The sequence below is a fragment of the Cetorhinus maximus genome, chromosome 6, assembly GCF_964194155.1.
Source record: "Cetorhinus maximus chromosome 6, sCetMax3.hap1.1, whole genome shotgun sequence".
NCBI classification, from domain to species: Eukaryota; Metazoa; Chordata; class Chondrichthyes; order Lamniformes; family Cetorhinidae; genus Cetorhinus; species Cetorhinus maximus.
This window is the reverse complement of record NC_135884.1, coordinates 91007472-91027984: the sequence shown is the minus strand read 5'-3', so window position 1 is coordinate 91027984 and position 20513 is coordinate 91007472. Positions and strand designations below refer to the sequence as shown.

The 20513-nt window shown below is 42.2% G+C and overlaps 1 protein-coding gene across 1 annotated transcript in view; it reads left to right on the top strand.

Annotated features, from left to right (window-relative positions):
- Nucleotides 1-20513, top strand: part of LOC144681901 (uncharacterized) — a 304508-nt gene that overhangs the window by 67590 nt on the left and 216405 nt on the right. Inside the window, exon 5 of the mRNA XM_078544030.1 lies at nt 326-388. The gene's annotated coding sequence lies outside the window, so the exon portion shown is untranslated. The remainder of the gene's footprint in view (nt 1-325; nt 389-20513) is intronic.

Sequence of the window (20513 nt, the reverse complement as noted above, 5' to 3'; positions counted from 1 at the left end):
TATTTCCATTGTAATGTAATACTCCATAATCCTGAGATTTAGATTGCTGTTCTTGTATTGACATTTGACTAGCTTCCTTGCTATCAAATATATACAATGAGTTACCTATTCTGATTTCTGCACAGAATGTCAGAACAAGCTTTTCTTTCCTCTGCAGTCCACAATGGAACACTTATTGTTGTTCCAAAGCTTCCTTCATACACTTAGACCCCAAAGAACTGGCAAGACAGCAACGAGTGGAGAGAGCATTTTTGGGCAAAAGCTTTGGTTTCCCACATGTCCTACTATATTTAACTGCAAAACATCTTTGAAATTTTTTCAACAGGCTTCCCGCCTAACAGCCAACCAGATGGACAGGCAGGTTATGGATGGCAAGAATGGATGCCAGGTATGTCTGACATTGCATAGCAGAGGAGTTGCATAGGTAGTCGAGGTGAATCAGATATAATTGGGAAGGGATGAATTGGGTATCATGGGGTGGAAGATAGGGACATTGTGAGATGCTGGGGAAATTGAGACATAATGTTTGGAGAATAGTCATCTTAGGGGAGGACTGGGCACATTGGACATCATGGAAGGGGTGATTTGGACATCACTGGGCGAGTCAGCTAAAATGTGGTCTATTGCGTGGGACTAAGTTTAGAGCACTTCTGGCCCAGAAACAGTTCATTAAGCTCTCAGAGCCAGCACTTCTATCCTCATTTTCCTGGCAAGAATGCAGGAATCCTAACCACCATGCATTAAAAACACTCTTGAATGAATTGAATTAAAATGGAGGCACATAGCCTTCTTAAATGATTTTAGTGACCAGCCCATGTCCTGGGGAGTTGTGTTGGTTGCCCATCCCCCTATCCCAGCTCCATTAAAACCAGAAGTGGGTCAGATGAGACTGCGTTTGAGAATTTAAAAAAATATAACTTGCCACCCATTCCCACCTCACTGTCCTTGAAAGTTAAAATTCCTTCCTTTGTTACATTTTCTCACAAAACAACATTGAGGTTAGCATGACATCTGTACTGAAAAAGCTCATGCAGCTTGTCCTGTTTAGGTCACGTACATATTTTCATCTACCTCCTAACTTGGTGCTAAGCCAATATAACTGTTACCCTTGGGATCTGCTCACTTTTATTCCAACTGCTGAAACCAAGCTTAGGCTCAATGTGTTAAAGTAGTTAACTTGCAAAATGATAGCTATCTCAGTATAAAGTAACTATTTCTTAAGTTGAGATGAACACAGGTTTCTTAAGAAGCTATATTCATATTCGTCTTATTGCTTTCCTTTGTGACTATAAAAATCTGATCTCCCCAAGTTACCTTCATTTTTTTGACGCAGACACATTTATCTCTATATTTAAGATTTATGATTATGACATAAGACCCATTACTATTCTTCCTTCAATTCTCCTCCTTTCAATTTCTCCAATGTCTGTGTCTATTTTTTTTGCAATTACAGTGACCAAAACGGGACAAAATACCATATGGTCCCCCAGTATTCTTACTGAGAGTTAGGATTTTTTTTATTAATTTTTAGAATATAGATGTTACTAACAAGACCAGCATTTATGGCTCATCTCTAATTACCCTTAGAAAGGTGTTAACGAGTTTTCTTGAACCAATCCAGTCCATAGTGCTGTTAGGTAGGGAGTTCCAGGATTTTGACCTAGCGATGGTGGTCACCCTGTGAACTTTTTGATTTGGCATCCTGGCCATTTTTTATGTCTTGAGTCTATGAGTTCGCTAGTCAAGTAAACTCGAATTGTACGCCTTCATATACACTTGTTAGTTGATGCTCGCTATCAATAATGGAGAGAGACCGACATATCAAATTGTGATTGTTTATTGCAACAGAGCACTAAATCCTTGCATGCTCCCACAACCACCTCCAGCTCAAGACTTGCAGTTAACCAGTAGCCCGTGCTGTACAGTGATTGGCCAGTACTGTCACATGGTTAGTTCACCTGCATTCTCTTAAAGGTACATGGTACTCCACTTTACCACAACCTCTCCCTTTACTTAAAAAATACAGTTGACAAACTTAATAATATGTGAACTATTTACACAATAACTATTTACAAATCAAGTCTCTCAGGAGGCTTTCTTGAACTTGTTGAGCTTCGCAGTTCAACAACCTCGGCTGGTTTTTCCAAGACCTCCTTTTCAGGGCACAGTTGTCCACTAAGTTCCTCAGTGGAAATTGGCAGGTTTGCCTCCCCAACCCCTTTGGGTCCCACAAGCACCACTGGTACTTCCAAATCATGTGACCTGTCCTCTACATGTGGATCAGATTCAAGCGTAGTTGAAGGCTGCATTTCTTCTTGTGGGACTGGCATTCTTTTGTGGAGATGATCTACATGTCATCTAATTATTCGGCCATTTACTGATACATTATAGGAGAGGGGTCCAGATACTGCACTCGCCTCGCCTAACAGCCAATTGGGCCCATCTCCAAAGTTCTTTGTGAGGACCGCATCTCCCACCGTGAAAGTTCTTTCACGACTATGACCATCGTGCCTGGTCCTCTGCGCCTCTTGGCTTTTCTCCATCCTCCCGTCTAAATTCAGCCGGATAAGGGTCAGATGGGTGTGGAGATGTCTCTTCATTAGTAGTTCTGCAGGGGCAATGCCGGTCATTGTGTGTGGCGTGGTCCAGTATGCAAACAAGAACCAGGCAATCTCGTGCTAATGGAATCCCCTTCCATATTTCTCATCCCGGATTTAAAGGTTTGGACTGCCTGCTGAGCCGATACTGGCTGATAGGGTGAGGTTTTGATAGGGGTAATGCTGTTAAGGGTTGTGAACCTGTGGAACTCCCTGCTGGTCCCGTTGTCAGACACGAGACTTCCAGCAACCCAGGCACTGCAAAACTCTGCCGCAAACAGTCTATGGTTGCAGCCGATGTGGGCGAGCGAACTTCATAGACGTCCATCTATTTGGAGTGGGAGTCGATCAGTAAAAGGAACATTGTGCCCAAGAAGGGTCCCATGTAATCGACGTGCAGGCACACCCATGACCGCCCTGGCCATTCCCATGGGTGCAATGGAGCTAATTGGGGGAGCCTTTGCCCCTGCTGGCATTGAGGACAGCTTTTGACCAGGGTTTCGATATTCAAGTCCATGCCTGGCCACCACAAATAGCTGAGTGCGAGCATCTTCATTCTGCTAATGCCCAGGTGAGCACTATGTTGCTCGGCTAATAACAGCTTTTCCCTCCTTGGAAGCATGATAACCCTTGCTCCCCAGAGTAATATGCCATCCTGGCAGGAGAGTTCATATTTGCAATCAGAATAGGGCTTCATCTCCTTGGATTTATATCCACCTAACTAGCCATTCAAGACCTGCTCCCGGACGTTAGATAATAGTGGGTCCCAGCTTGTCCACTCATGGATTTGTCTGGTCTGAACAGGGAAAGAATCCAAAAAATTTAGCACTAAGACAATTTCCTGGGGAATCAGAGCCTCCTCGTTATTAGCTGGAAGGGGAAAGCGGCTTAGTGCGTCGGCATGTGCGATTTGAGTACCCGAACGGTGAGCAAAAGTGTATTCATAGGCGGCTAATACTAGTGCCCATCTCTGGATGCGAGCCAATGTGATAGGTATCGCTTCATCTTCTCCAAATAATCCCAGTAGAGGCTTGTGGTCGGATATAATATGGAAATGTTAAAGATATTGATGAAACTTCTGGCTGCTGAACACAATAGATAAACCAGCTTTTTCAATTTGGCAATATTGTTGCTTTATGACAGTGTGTACGAGATGTATAACCAATGGGTCGTTCTGAGCCATCCACCTTCCGATGTGAAAGGACAGCCCCTATTCCATAAGGGGACGCGTCACATGTTAAAATGAATTCCTCCTTGGGGTCAAAGTGACTAACAAATCTTAATCACTTATCTTTCAGGAAGACATCCTGGTGCGGGACTTGCCAACTCCATTTCTGACTCTTCTTAAGCAGGCCGTGCAATGGGGCCAGCACAGTTGAGATATTTGGGAGGAATCAGCCAAAGAAAGCCTTAAGCTCTGTGGTATTTCTCAGGGCAGGTGCCTCGCAAATGGCCTGGACTTTTTCTTCCACAGGATGCAGGCCCTGTGCATCAATCTTGTGGCCCAAGTAAACTACCTCTTTAGCTTGGACACTTCTCTTGTTTTAAACATAGCCTCCACTTGTGTGAAGCGTTTGAGCACCTCTTCTAGATTTGCTAAGTGTTCATCGTCGGTCAGTCCCATGACCAATACATAATCCAAGTAAACGATAACATGGGGCAATCTTGGAGCAAGTTTTCCATCGTTCTTTTGGAAACAGCACATGCCGAGGAGACCCCAAAAGGGACTGCGCTTCTGATGGGCTTCCCAGTTAATGACAAATTCAGGTGTTGGGCTTACTGCAGCTTCTGTGACTGCTGTCAATCGATTCGTGTTTTGCCTTCTGCAGAGTTGCCCTCTCTCTGGGGTCGCTTATAATTTTATATCCGCAGTCCTTTTTCTTGTATGTACCACTTTAAATGTATTGCTGCTTTAAAGCAGACACCTTTATTTAACTCCGTCTCTGCAGCTGTCGGCTTTTCTGTGCTCTATGTATCGTGCTCTTTTTGAGTTTTGGCGGGATCCCCACATTCGCAATTCTGCATGGTATTTTTTCTTTTCTCTTTTTTAAAATATAAAACTGCAGCACTGCTTTCTGCTCTGAATGCCGCCTATTTTACAACTTAAGTACAGATTCTCTTTCTAATGTTTTGCTCACCTGTCTTGTGGATTCTCATTCAGTGGTCTTACAATTTTGTTATTTTCATCCTCGTCGCCAGTTTTATGTCTTGAGTCTATGAGTTCACTCGTCAAGTAAATTCGAATTGCACGCCTTCGTATACACTTGTTAGTTGATGCTGGGTATCAATAATGGAGAAAGACCAACATAAGAACAAACAGTGATTGTTTATTGCAACAGAAGGCAGAACACTAAATCCTTGCATGCTCCCACAACCACCTCCAGCTCTAGTCTTATAGTTAACTAATAGCCCGCACTGTACAGTGATTGGTCAGTACTGTCACATGGTTAGTCTGCTTGCATTCTCTTAAAGGTACATGGTATTATTCTATTTTACCACACCATTCCTGCACTTGCTCATCTTGGATGCAAAGGAGAAGTTGGTGACTGAAGAATAGTAGAGAAAAAAGTTTCAATGTATGACTTTTTTCCATTCTTAATGTTGTTTGGAACATTCCGTACCCCTCAGAAAAGGAGTGAGGTTAGTAACCAAAAAAGTGAAAGAAAACAATTTAATTGTTAATTAATGCCCTTAGCTGATGTTCTGCAGGTGCAATCACAACAAAAAGTTGTCATTTTACACCTGACTGTGGTACATTGCAAGATCTGAGCACTGAACATTCTGCCGCCCCCACTGTTGGGGAGGCTTAAGTGAAGTTAGTTCAATAATGGCTGCCTGCGACTGAGCATGTGTTAGTCTTGCTCAGTGCAGTACACAACAGAAAGATGGCGATGAGGCTCAGATGGAATTTTCTTCTACATTTAATTTGAGAAATTAAGGACTGAAGAACATTGAAATACATTTTTGGAATGCCTGAAGTTGATATTGAGGAAGTTTGAGCAATTTGAAAGATTGCTTTGTGAGCACATCATGTTCAGGTACACAGTGGGTCAGCAGGGTTGAAAAAAATGGCTCTGAAGCCATATTTGGGGACAATGGGGGAATTTAATCAAATAAGGAGGGCTGGTATAATTATGAATGAAGGTTTCAAACTTGGCTGAAAGCAAATAAAATAGGAGATGAGGATAAATGCTTTCCTCACTGTGTTGGGGCCAGATACTTTTGATGTAGTTTTTAAACAAATGTTGTCTGAGAGACCAAGTTTGATGGTATTTGCTGAAATTAATGAAACTCTGGACTCATTATAGCATGAAAAAGAATGAAATTGCTCTGAGAATTATGTTCCATCAAAGAAAGCAGTTGCCAAGTGAGACAGTTGCAGATTACATTCTCAAATTAAATAAATGTTCTCGACACTGTGGATATGGTGCAAATTTACAAATTGATCTTGGAGGCATGTTTATAGGAGATCTAAATCCAGGCCAAGCTTTTGTGCAATGGCAATAAACTGACGTGGAAGGAGGCCTGCGATGAGGCCATAGGCATGGAAATGGCAGAAAGAGATAGTTGTAAATTGCAAGGGAGTTTGTTTCCTGAGCCAGCAGGGGTGGTCCACTGGATTTCAACAAGATCCAGGCCACAGCAGCCAAGTTCACAGTCTCAGAGTCAGAAATTTGCCATGGTAGCCACCAATCTTTTAAATGCACCCATTTCCAATCAAAGTGCTGCTGTGGGAAAGTCAGTTATACCCAGACAGCATGCAGGAACAAAGGAAACAGTAATGTTCCAGGTCGTGGTAAAGCTCCAGGTCACAGCCATCACCAGGTTGAGGTTGTGACATATGTAAAGGAGTTTGGAAGTCCTCAAATGCGCATATGATGGATATGGAAGCAGAAGTTGATGTTATTCATCAGGAAGATCAAGAATTGTACTCAGTCAGAGAGCAAACCAACAGCACATGGAAGATGAGAGTAATAGGGCTGAAGATACAATTCCAGGGCCACGAAGAAATGAAAGTCAGAGATTTACAACTTGCTTCCATCATTGATACATTGAAAGTGCAGCTGCAGCAATGCCCGTTATCTTGGAAGGAGAGTGCAAGAAATCCCTAACTCACATTCCCTTACCCAAAACTGGTGTGAAACTGACTAGTTATTCTAATAACAGTATTCCAGTAAGTTAATGTGAGATCGGAATACAATGTTGCATCCTATTACCTGCCATTGGTAGCAGCAGAAGGAACAAAGTCTCCCTGACGGGAAGAAAATGGTGTAAGAAGATTGTTATGATCCACCACTGAGGTTACCCCTGGACAAGCCTGATCCCAGAGTGGAACCCAACTTTATTTTTGTTTGTTTAGCTACGTGGAGAGTAGCTTCTGAACAGAGGCATAGGAGTCAGCTGATGAACTTTTAACAAAAGAATAAAATATTTATTCAACAAGAAAAGATGAACTATATTACAATACTCCTTCACCCACTTTACAGATGTATACAGCTTTGTAATGATAACACAAATTACAAGAGTTATCTTATACTCTAATGTTCATAGTAAGTACACAGTCATGTAAACCTATGGCACCCTGCGGTCAGACACACCACACTCTGAAACCAAGTGACAGATGCCACCTCAACTAGATGCTATGGATCTGTCCTGAACTCCTCCCAGACGCTTGTCACACCATGAGCCAACCAGCCTCACTGAATTCCGTCTTTCACACGAGGGATTCCAATCTCCACTCTCCAAGACCTCGCCTTAGAATCTTCTTCCAAACAGATGTTTTCTCTCAGACACCTTCCACGAGGGTTCACCTCCAGGGTTTCAAACTCTTCTTCTGATGTTCCTCTTCCCTGGGTCACCACATGCACTCAAGCACTCAAGCTGTCTTCCATGCATTCTCTCTCACCAACACAGCCTTAACAGTACACTACTGCTTCACATGCCCAAAGTAAAGAATTACAGACCTTCAGTTGTCTCTTTGAACCTTCTTGCTTCTTGCCAGTTGTACTCACTTTAAATCTGAAGCTTGGAGCCTTTCTCTCTGCCCCTCACTCTTAAATTCACTTAACAGAACCACTTCCCAGGCTCCTGTCCTTCCTTTAACTAGAAGGTCTTTTTTGGACTTTCTCTTCTTCCACTCCCCAGGACTTTTGGGGTTTTTCTTAGCTTGGGACTTGCTATCTGTCCTCTTTTACACTGCTTCTGCTTCATAGCTACCTTCAAACCAACTGAAGTCAAACAGCTTCCCAAACAAATTGCTGTCTTTCTTCTTCTGTGTGTGTGTCTGTCTGTGGGAGGAACCTGCCTACCTGGCCCCTTGTTGCTAGGCAACAGCACTGTTCTTCCTACTCTTGTGTGTTTACTTTCACTTTATACAGGTTGTAAACATCTCTAGAAATGCAAGCAGCCTTTTAAAGTGAAACTAAAACTCCATTTGACCTTTCTTAACACACAGATACAGAAATACAAATCAAACTTAAACTTTAAAGCTAAAACTCATTCCTAACACCCACAAATACAAGTATAACTTACTTAAGCTTTCTCTATTTCCTAACAAAGATACAGTTAAACTGTAGTGAATTAATTACGGTAGAGATCAGTAAGAGTACATTTGACATTGAGGAAGTGCTAAGAGAGCAGTGTGGTTTTTGAGCAAGGAGGGAATGATAAAATTGGACATTACAAGGCCAAAGTCAAGATAAAGGACAATGTACAGCCGACATTTTGCAAAGCAAGACCAATGTCTTATGCATAGTTAGAAGAAATAAGTAAAGAGATGGCTAGAGTAGAAAGAATATGGCCAAGCACAAGTAAATCATGGGAATGAGTACATATCAGTTTCTTTGAGGTGGAAGTGAATGAGTATTTGTTTTGGGTGATAGCTGTAAATGTTGAGTTTATGCCCAAATGTTCAGTTTATGCCCAATACCATAAGTGCCAAATTATTGAGATTATCAGAATTTGGTTTGCAATTTATGAACTGCCAGTGATGTTGGTGTCAGATAATGGTCCAGAGTTTAAGTCGGAAGAGTAAGAAATATTTCTGAGTAAGAATGTTGTCAAACACATTCTAGTACCATCATATGACCCAGCATTGACTGGTACAACAGAAAGAAGTGTACAAATTATAAAGGTCTTTGCAAAAAGTATTTGTTAGGTGACAAGCTAGGCAGTAATTTCCATGTTTCTCTTTGACACAGGCTAGACCATTTTCTGTCCTTGTATAGAATAACTCTACAGTCTGTAACAGGTTGCTCACCTTAAGAGTTAATGTTTTAACACACTCCTGGAGCACATTTAGTTTGCTTAAGCCTGATGTCAATAGCAAATTAAGAGAAAAGCAAGACAAAGTGAAGATGAGGCATGAAATTTAGAGAGTTCAGCACTGGTCAGAAGGTCATAGTGAAAAACCACTGAAGTGTTCAGGAGAAGTTTTTGATTGGAGTTGTAAAGAGATTAGATATACTCACCTACCTAGTGAAGATTGGAGAGAGACTCTGTCATGCCATGTAGATCATTTATTTGAAAGAGGAAATCTGACAAAGGGAGAGCAGGAGAAACCTCCTATAATCCAAATTCCTCCAATAGCTCCAAGTGAAAATTAAAAAGAAAGTGAAAATCAAAAAGAAACTGAAAGTTTGCTAGTATTCCACTGGTAGAGCAAAGTGAGTCAGTGTCTATGATTAAGACAAATCAGTCAATGTCACAGTCCCAACCACTGGCAGTCAAAACCAAAGTTCAGGTTTGACACAGTCAGAGATTTGAGAGAGCAGAATCTAATGGAAATGGAAGCAGATACCCAGACAGAAAAAGAAAGAAGCCAGATAGATTAATTGAAAGTATGGAATGAGGAAGAAAAAGTTGTTCTTTGCATTAATTAATGTCAAATGATGACATTTTTGTTAAACACATACTGGTGTTGAGGAAAAAATTTTTTTAACATGTAAATTATTCTGGCAATATATGTTTTGGATTACAGTGAAAACAAATATACAACCCAACCTGTTAAATTTTCAGGTATTGTTGATATTGCGTTAGCCATATTGTATTCTGGAAACTTACATGTACTATTTTACATTTTAATGTATAAGTTGTTTTTTTTAAATGGGGAGTAAGTGTAGTATATTGCAAGATCTGAATATTTTATTACATCACCCTCTCTGTTAAGGAGGTGTAATTAAAATCAATTAATTAATGGCTGAGCAAGTGTTAGACTTAGTGCACTACACAACTCTGACCACAACTGATGTTGAGAAAGGAGCAGTTTACAAAGTATCACCACAGTATTGAACAGTACAAAGGAATTTCTGCTCAACAGCATGGCAATACTATATTGCATTGGAGTGGAAGGAAGTCGAGGTAAGTAGCTTGTAGCCAATTGAGGGGGTTTAAAGATTATTAGAGGGTGCTTTGCAGCTGAAAAACACATTCTCGCAAAATGCACATTTGAAAACCATATGTTCTAGCAGTTATATTACAATTTGTTAGCATGGCAGAAAAATATGCTTTTCTTCAATTTTAATTAAAACCAAAACCTGGGCCTGCATCTAATAATTTCATTGTGCAATGTGACATTTAACTTTTATTTTTCCTGCTAGTTTAACACTACTCCCTTTCTTATATAATTATATATTTTTAAGTGATGTACCTTGTTTTATGTTCACTAAAGTAGGTGTCCAAGGAGTGATCCCTTTGGATCTGCTGACTTTTGCTGCCTAAGTAGAGCTATTAGTGTTGATAACTACCCTTTTTTCCTATTGAGCCAATTAATAGTCTAACACAAAACTTCATTTTTGATCTCATAAACTTTCACTTTACCTATGCCTCTGCGAAAAACATTATGAAAATTCTTTTTGAAATCAAAATACGATATCCAGCAACTCTTAAACCACAAAGAATTCTATTAAATTAATCAAGCATGACCTGCTTTTCATATACCCATCTTGGCTGGGATTTATTGCCTCTACTCTCTTGATGCTCTTGAATTACTTCCTCTGTAATTGACTCCACTACTTTCCCATTGCAAATGTTATGCCTATAATTCTTAAGTTTATGTTCCTGAACTTTTATAAAGATGAAGATCACATCTGGTGTGTTACAGTCTACTTGTAATATCGCTCTATCTCTGTAAATAGTCAGGACCTCAGTATATACCGTGGGCAGCATTTTCCCCCCATCGGGAGGGATGTGCGGGAGCGGGTGCGGGCGGGCAGGTTCCCGATTGGCGTCCCACCGCCATTTTACGTGGGCAGGCCAATTAAGACCTGCCCAGCGTGACGTCTGCTCAGAAGCACTGTGCGCTTCCTGTGGGAGCGGGGGTGGCTCAGATCTACCTGAGGCAAAGTGCCGGCTCAGGGAGATTGATGGAAGTTATGGAAATTTTTTGAAGGGTAGAAAAAATTTTCCTGACGTCCCCTCATGTGACACTGTCACATGAGCTGGGACTTGTCAATTTCTTTTATTTAAACATTTTATAAAAATTTTAATACCCTTATGAAACCTCATCCTGCCCATGGATGATGTTTCGTGTTTTTTCTGAAGGCCGCCTGGGCTCTTTGCCTGCTCGCCAACCTTAAGGTTGGACGGGCAGGTCTATTAATCATTTTAATTACTTTTTTAATGGCCTTAACAGGCCTTTGGCAGTTCGGCGGGCGCGCAGTCGATTCGGCTGCGCGCCTGTTGATCTGAAAATCTAAATGACGGGTGGTGATGTCGGGACGCACGCCTGATGTCACCCCGCGTTATTTTATGCGCCAGTGAGCGGGCCCCGTTCCCCGTTCACTGACCGGAAGATGCAGCCCCATATTTAAGCATCAGCAATCAGGACCTCCATATGTAAGCAGGCTATTCTTTAGCCAGCTAAGTCTCCCTACTCTAACCTATTCTTTCCCAGGACTTCAAAATGTGACTTCTTATCCTCTTCAGTTTTCCATTTTCAGTGAAACCTGCAGATTATCCCCAAGTTTTATTATCACCTAACCATGACCTTTTGATTTACTGTCTTTCTCCTACTTTTTTTCAACTTTGGTGTCTTGCAATATGAGCTCTGGCCCTTTGGCTAGGTTTCTGAGTTTTGAAAAGTAGCTCCTGTTGTGTTTCTTGAAAATGGGAGGCTGATATCACTGGATGTTTGAGCATCTCATTTCATGTATGCATCAGTGATTGTCTACAGGCCCTTTTGCTGAGTTGGATTGTTGCGTCAAATTGCTTAGGCGGGGCATTAATCCAAAACGTTCCTGTCAAAGGGCACAGATGTAACTTGTTCAGCAAATTAATGTTTAATACAGTTGGCGTAACTATGAGTAACATAAAAAAAACAAAGCTTTGCTTTGTCGGTTTTGAAGCTGGGTGTTATTCAATGTAAGTGCTCTATCTTTCACCAGCATATTACATCTAGCCACCGTACTATATGCAGTAATAAGTTGCGTGTGTATTTACGTTTGACAGAGCAACCGGACAGTTTTGCTCAGTCTGGAAAGTAGATCTATGGAGAGTTGCACTTTAGCATAAATCTGAGTTCAGATATTTTAATTTGAATTTTCAGTTAGTATTTGGCACCACAAGAAGTAAAGCCTGTTACAAATTGCAATGTCCCTCCACAAGCCGAAGTATCATTTAGCTACAGACAGGAAAAGAGATCAGTGTGGTGATGTCAGGCAGCTTTTAATCAGGATAATTACAAAAGCAGCTGAGCTGAATGTTAAAAGCTCATGGGCAGTGCTCCCTGTCTCCCAGAGCTTTTTCTGTTTCAATCTCCTGAAAAATCTTTAACATTCCCCTCCCCCTCCCAGTGGTGGGTGACCACATTTCCTTTAATGTGGTGAACAGACGTGTACACAGGACTCATAAGGCACAAACTCAAATTTCAGTCTGGATCTGAGCTGTTCTATGCACATATGTTGACTGTCTTTGGGTGGTAACTGGATGCTAACTGTTCACAGCCTCTGTTGAACCATTAGAATTGTCTGTAATGTTTTTTGTGCAGTATTTGGCTGCTTATAAAAGTAACTGTTTCATGCTGCCACATGAAGGTATAAATGTGCAACCTCGACAAGGTCAGGGGAATAGGGATAATCACATCCTCATAAGAGTGGAGATAGTCACTCCTGTTAATCAGACTCTTTAGTCTTTCTTCCTCCCCCAGCCCCTTGCTAAATATTTAATACTTTTGTGGTGTGGCACACTCCCCGGATCCTCTGGTTATTGTTTAACATCTTGGTGATTCTGCTATTTTACATCTGATCTGAGTGCTGGGATTTTGCTGACGTTGTTTATTGTTCTCATGCTAAAGTTTCCATTATAAAGGAAAAGGACCTGCCTGCTTCCTCAGTGCTTGAGGTGTGGCCCGAGCCCTGGATGTGACCCAGGCCTGGGCCCCACTGGGACAGGAAAGCCTGTGTCCATGGCAACAGCTTGAGATTTTTTTTCCTCTAATACTGCTGTGTCTTACAGCTGCACGGTCGGCTCTTTCATTGCAGCAGAAGTTATACAGAGCAGACAGGTCAAGGAGCTGACTACTGAACAATAGAGTTGATAGTTATACTGAGCAGACAGGCCTGTTCAGACCCTATCTGAACCTCAGCACAATACACAAACCTTATGGATAGGCAAGAGCTTATCTGCCTTGCAAATCGTTCAATATTTTGACACACACTTGTTTGAGTTTTAAAGCTGGAGTTGCCAAATGAGCAAACCTATAAAAAAAGGTCCTGCATGAAAGCCTAGACACCTCATCTCTAGTGATCTTACATTCATATGGCTTTTGGCTTTACAAAGACTTAATTCAGGGCTTTCAGGATCTGAGACTAATATAGGCAATATTCTCCTACTGGGACATGTATCGGTGCTGTTTGTCTTCCTTTGTGTCTCTTCATTTGGGTGAAATGTGTATCTGGGTTCCTCGAGGGAAGGAATGAGATGCTAATGTTTGATACAAATGACTTAATTGTTGTGGAACTCTGTCCATGCCGTTATTTTCCACAGCTCTGCTTTCCTTTCCCACTCTCAGCTCAAACTTGTGCCTCTTGGAGCTTTGTGAGGCTGGAACAGTCGACACAGAATTCCTGTAAATCATTTGTTCTGGAGGCTTTCATTTCAAGGGATTTAATTTCCACAAGAGGCAGTTTTTGATCTGGTAATGCACAGCACATGCGTAGGGCACTGCTGCAGCTGTCTGTCTGTGGTGTCCTTGGAAAAGACAGTGCAGTATGTACAGCTCTGCTTCCTCCTACAGGTTGTATTGGTATATTGCCACTTTTAGAAAATCTCATCAGCGACCCATGACCAATGAATTCTGTGATGTGAGAAATAATGCTGTCATTGCTTCATTCCCAGCCTAATCAAGTGAAGATCAATTGTGAAAATGACCAACATTGTGTAAAATGAACCAATACTCTGGTATTGTATGTTGTGTCGCTTAGTGATATTCTGGCACTAATGGGGTGAAATTGGTTTTCAGTGAAAGTGCAAAACAGGTGATAGAAAATCATCAGATTTCCTTTTCCATTCTGGCTGCCATCTTGGAATACTGAGGTCCAGTCCAAGGAGACTGGCCTTGGCTCCATGGGAGATGGACTGCTGTCCTCCCTCAGGATGACAACATACCCATTCTGCCAGTGTCCATGGTTAGTGCCACATAGCTCTGCTAGACTGCTGTGGCCCATGCTAAGGCGTTACAGTCTACAGCCAGGTTCTCAAGGCCCATACTTGCTCAGTGTTGCCCCCCAAGGCCATCTGAAGGGTTCTCAATAGCTGCTCAGCAACCTTCCAGCTCCCATGCTGTATTCTCTAGGGATACACATTTTAGAAACACAAGGATAGGGAAGGATACAGAAGACAGTCACCAAGAAATTGTACAAGAGTGATTCTTAATTATTCCTGTGAAATATTATATACAGATGAAATTGAGTTGTTAGTTGTTCTTTCAATTTGGGTATTGGTGTTAATATCTGTATTGAAGTGATGGCAAGACATGTAAGACTGGACCAAATAAATCAATCAGAAGGTGGTAATAAGGATTGTGGAATTGCTGGATTGGGGCTGGGTGGAATGGTTCATGTAATGAGCTGCTCTCCCAAAGTTCTGGCAGCTGGGGACACTGGTGTTTGATGTTGCTCATGCTTTTCCCCCTCTTCATGACTGCTCTTCCTTTTCCTGCACTCCTTCCAAGTGGTGGTAAGGGCTGGTCCCTCATGATGGAAAACTTATGCAGCAAATTACACAAATCTGATACCCATTAGGTCTGAACTGCACAGTTCCTCCTGAGTGTTCTAAGCAGCAGGAGTATTGCATGAGCATGCTGACTGTTTGCTCCATGACGTTTCTGGCTGCAGCATAGCTCTCATAGTATACCAACTGTGCCTGGATTCCAAACAGGATTTGTGAGCCATGTCTGAAGGGGATCGATAGCTTTTGTCGTCCAGCATGGAACTCAACAGTTCGAATAAAGACAGCACTGGTGCAAGATAAATGATTATGACACACTGCCTGCAGTCGCCAACTCGGGGAGTGGAATCACTTTCAACAAAACAACTTGTATTTATATAATTGTATTTAATGTAATAAAACATCCAAAGACAGTTCACAAAGACATTATAATACAAAACCACATAAGGAAATATTGGGAGAAATGACCAAAGATTGATCAAAAAAATAGGTTTTAAGGAGTGTCTTAAAGGAGGAAAGAAAACTAGAGAGGCAGAGAGGTTTAGGGAGGGAATTCCAAAACTTAGGGCCTTAGTAGCTGAAGGCATGGGTGCCAGAGGTTAATTAGTTAAAATCATAAATGTTCAAGAAGCTAGAATTAGAGGAGTGCAGATATTTTGAAGATTTGTGGGGCTGGAGGAGAAATCGGAGCTAGGGACAGACAAGGCCATGGAGGATTTTGAAAAAAAGTGATAATTTTATAAAATAGAGGCATTACTTAATCAGGAGCCAATGTAAATCAGCTAGCACAGAGATGATGGGTGAATAGAACTTGGTTCAGGTAAGGACATCGGCAGCAATGTTTAGATGGCTTCAGGTTTCCGAGGGTAGAATGTGGGAGGCTAGCCAGGAGTATGTATATGATTTCAGCAGCAAACTGGCTGAAGCAGGAAGGGAGTCAGAAGATGTTACGAAGGTTGAGATAGGCTGTCTTAGTGGTGGTGTGGATATGTGGTCAGAAACTCACCTCTGGGTCAATTATTTTGTTTCTTATTCATTCATGGGATGTGGGTGTCACTGGCAAGGCCAACATTTATTGACCGTCCCTATTTGCCCTTGTGAAGCTGGTGGTAAGCTGTCTTCTTGAACCACTGCACTTCATATGGTGTAGGTACGCCCATAGACATTGCAAAGGCAGTGGGAACAGATAGCCATCATGGTCAATGCCAACAGGTCCTGGATGCAGTGTTGCAAAAGGTTCACTGACATCAGACAAGTCGCCAAGGTGAGTGAATGTATCTTCAAATGCCATATCCTTATAAGTGAACCTCTAGCCTCACACGCTGCACAATGCACCACACACCATTCATTTGCCAAACAACAACCTCCATCAACCATGATTCATACTTCATTGCTTCACTTCACTTTTACATGTGTACTATTACTGCGAGATTCACACCCATGTCTCACAGCTTGCGCATACTGCTGTCTATTCAAGTATGACAGGCACATCACCCAAACACATTGCACCACACTCACTGACACACTTCCTTTTTATTTGCAGGACAGGTGACAAACAAACACAAGCAGTATGACCTAACCAATGGAGGACAGGCAAGCCACATCTCCTCACCCCGATGGTAGAGATGGTGCTTGCCATCATTGGAGCGACCATGGACTGATATTGAGGCCAGTGGGATGGCTGAAAGCTCATACCTAATCCTGCTTCCATATCCTACTTCGTTCTCATCCCTCAATGTCTTTTGATGTACAAACTACAGACGGTCTAAGCATGTACTTCTTGGTCTCCCCCCTTCTCCCACTACAGGAGCAAGATGTGAAAGAGGAAGGAGAGGCTGATGCTGTTGAACCCTGTCACTTATTCACACACTCACAGCCACCAGCTCAGATACTGACACTGTGTGTACTTTAGAGTGTAGCTTAGAGCTTGGATCTGCATGCAATGAGCCACTGGGCAAAAGTGAGCTACCATTAGGACAGGAGGAAAGGGTGGTGCAGGTGCCAACTCACAAGAGGATGAGGTCGCATATGAGTTCTACTGCTGAGGACAGCACACAGGAAAAGGCTGAAGGGCATGCAAACAGAAATGCTTGGTTCATTGGCAAGCCTGTCAGGAAGCCTGTGGTTAATGTGAAGGAGCATTGAAGAGCTTAATGCCACCTTGACACAGGACCTTGCACAGAGCTTACAGCCCATCCTTTCCAGCATAGAAGTGATGGCCAATTTCCTTAGCACACTTGCAGATCCAACCATGATGCAATGTATGATGACCAATGCTTAACTTTCATTCCAGCACAAGCAGAAGCTACCCAATGTTTGGGAACCTCAGGCTGAAGTCATGCAAGCGCACCTTACTGCCATGAATGCTCTAACTGTTGCCATTATGGCTGCAGATACCAGTGTTCAAAGGGGCTTACAGCATTTCAATGCCATCCAGGAATATGTCCTCCAATAGATTGCTACACTTGTTGAGGTTCTGCCCCGGAAGAGTTTCTGTGGTGGCATGCTGCACAAACCTCCTGTACTGTCTCAGGATGACAACATTCATCTGCCACCACTGCCACCCCATCAGTGCCCATGATGTTGCTTATCAGCCATCCAGTCCAAATGCCCATGTTGAGGTGATGCAATCCAAAGCTGGGCTGTCTAGGGCCACAAGCTGGTCCTGTGAGGCCATGTGCCATCTTCCCCGCTGAAAGTCAGCAGCTTTCCACCAGTAATGCTGCAACCACTGGGATAGCACTGCATTGGAGCACTAGGACAGGCAAAGACATATGGATGACAGGTCCTAAGAGAATGCACAAGGGTGATTGATTAGCTAGTTGAATTTTGTATGGAATATTGAATGGCCTAACTGATAAAGTTGGCATGGAATGTTTGTTTCATTGTCACTTTTATTTCAGCATTGTGGCCAAGGGGGTACTGTGATGGTCAAGAGGGAAGGGAAGGAGTGGGACTGCTGGTTAATGCAGGATTGTCGATGTGTTAACTGGAAACAGTCTAATGAGCCAGTTACGACAACCCAGCTGGAAAAGGACTATGTTAGTTGCCCCTCCCTTTCTCCTCCACCTACTCCTCCTCATCACCTGCTCACTATATTCCTGGTGGCAAGGGTGTAGCAGACCATGATGAATTGTGAGACATGCTGTGGTGAGTGGTGCAGGGCTCCTCCAGAGTGGTCTAGGAAGCAAAAGGTTAAACATCCCAATGACATTTCATATGGCAGCATGACTCTCGTTATACGAATGTTGCCCATGTATTTGTGGACTGCACATGGCAGTCATGAGCCAGATTGTTAACCTTTGTCATGCAATAGGCACTAACTGGTTCCTCATGGTGGCTCAAATACTGATGGTACAATGGACTGGCACAAGTAAAGACACTATGACCACTGCCAGAATACCAGGAACAGACCCACATGATGGTCTGAGTATGATCAAACTCCAAGTGGACATTAAGGGCGTGAAACCCTTTGCAGTTGCACTCTGAATTTACAAGCTGCACTGGAAAGTGATGTGCATTTAGTTGACGGCACCTTACAGCATTAAGATGTCTGCTCTCCTGGTGAAGCCATGTGCTCACTCTGCCACCTTCTCTCTGGAAAGAGAGAATGCAATATCAGTGGATGTCAAACTGCTCGATATTGGAGATGTCGCATGCTCCAATCTGGAAGAGCCTGGCATGAAGACATTCAACGCCATGATCACTTTTACAGCTACTGGCAATGCCACTCTTGCCCTATTCTGAGGTTGCAGATGTGCCTTCAATGGGTGGATAATTTAAGTGAGGACTTTCCTAGTGAAATGGAAGCAACACATGCAGTGTTTCTCACTGAGGTTGAGATAGGAGAAATGCTCCATAAAGACCATGGATAGGTATGGCTTCTTACCGAGAACCCTACTCCCCCTTCTTCTCCTCCTTCAAAAGCATATCTTGCTCTGTGCTACCTCGGCTCATTCTCCTGTGATGCTGCAGGCCAAGGGTGATGAAAATTCCACATCCATGACTGAGGGCGGGTATTGTGAGCAGAACACTTGAAGTGAGATCAAGACTTTCACTGCAAGCCATATCCCCCAACTTTAAATAACGGTACAAACCATCAAATATTTCTATTCACTCAACAACAGCCACTAGAAGTCAATCAACGATAGTTGTTGATGCTCCTTTTTAAAAGCACAAGCAGGGGGCTCCTTCCTGCTGCTGAACGCAATTTCAGCTGTGTGAGGTTAAGTGAGGCACTAGCTGGAGCATTGGGGTCGAAAATAGTACTTCTAGGATCAAATCAGAATTACATGCTGACTGACTTCACGATCTGCCTACCCTACATACTTCTAGCACACACCCTCAGCAGCACCCGCACAAACAACCTGCCCAAAATGGCATCTAGCGCAGCCAACACCAGGAGTGTGCATGCATGACAAGGACACCATTTTATATCGGAAACTTCATCCATCGTGCCAAAAATAAGGGTGCTACTAAATGGAATTTTACAGCCTAGATTCGTCCACAGGTACTCAGTACAAATTCTCCTGTTTTTTCACATGGTGCCAGAAACCCACCAGGATTCAAAACTGTCAAACATTCATTCTTAAAATAGTGACATCTAGCTGTAGGTTTTTATGTCACCTGGAAGAAGATTTCATTTGTTCACTATTTATGACAAAGTTGTTAATGTTTTTTTTCTATAAGTGTTTCTCTGGACATAATGAAACATTGCCTTATAATATATCAATAATAAATTAAAACCCTGGCCCACTTATTCAAGGTTACCAGCTACTGTTAACAGGATAGGACTGGATCGAGAGCAGTAATCTCTGATAATGAGATGCACTGTTTTGGTTGCCTGTAAGAGGCTGGATATTATCAGCTGTCCTCATTGAAAAGAGCAGTCTTTCATCCACAGATAGTGAATGATAAACAGGACAAATGTCCAGCCAGTCCCACCAAGATAAAAGGGAATGTTTGATCTTCCATATCATTGAGATAAAGAGAGTTGATAAATATCCATTTCTGATTGCATAAATCAGAAGGGTTCAAATATGAGGAGAATTATAGATGAAAGTAAACACAATGTCAATGACATTACAACACAGCACTGACTCCCTTTGAAGATAATGTGAGAAATTTGAGCGTGTTACTCTGCCATAGCATGAATGAAACTGAATTCATCTACAAGTAAGAAATAATTGATAATTGGTCACTAATGTACAGCCTGTAATAATTTCGAATAATTTCGGTGACTCCACTAATACACTAATATCACGTGTCTATTTTTAGTTTGTTATTACCTTTAAATAAAGATTTTCACTTAAAAGAAAACTTTTATGCTCTCCTCCAGATTGTCACAGTTAATCTGTATCTGAATTATAATCAGCTCATTAATCTATCGGCCTGTCAGCAAAACCTGGATCATACTCATGACATTGCTTCTACTGGCAGGAGATTTTTTCTTGCATTTGGACATCTCGTTCTAGCTCTGTACTGCTGGCCTGGTTCAAAGCCCACTTAATACTATGAATAAAAAACGAGTGTGTATTTTACCCTGCTAGTAACTATTTGTAGATTATTAGTATCGCATTACTGCCCATATATCTAATAGAATATACATTTCTAGAATATATTAAGAAAACCCATCTCTGAACAGACACATGTCTACAGATGTCAGTGTTTGAACTGGGATACACTTCAATGAGCAGAATTTTACGTGCCCCCAGCCCGCATGTTTCCCGTGGCGGGGCGGGGGTGCAGGGA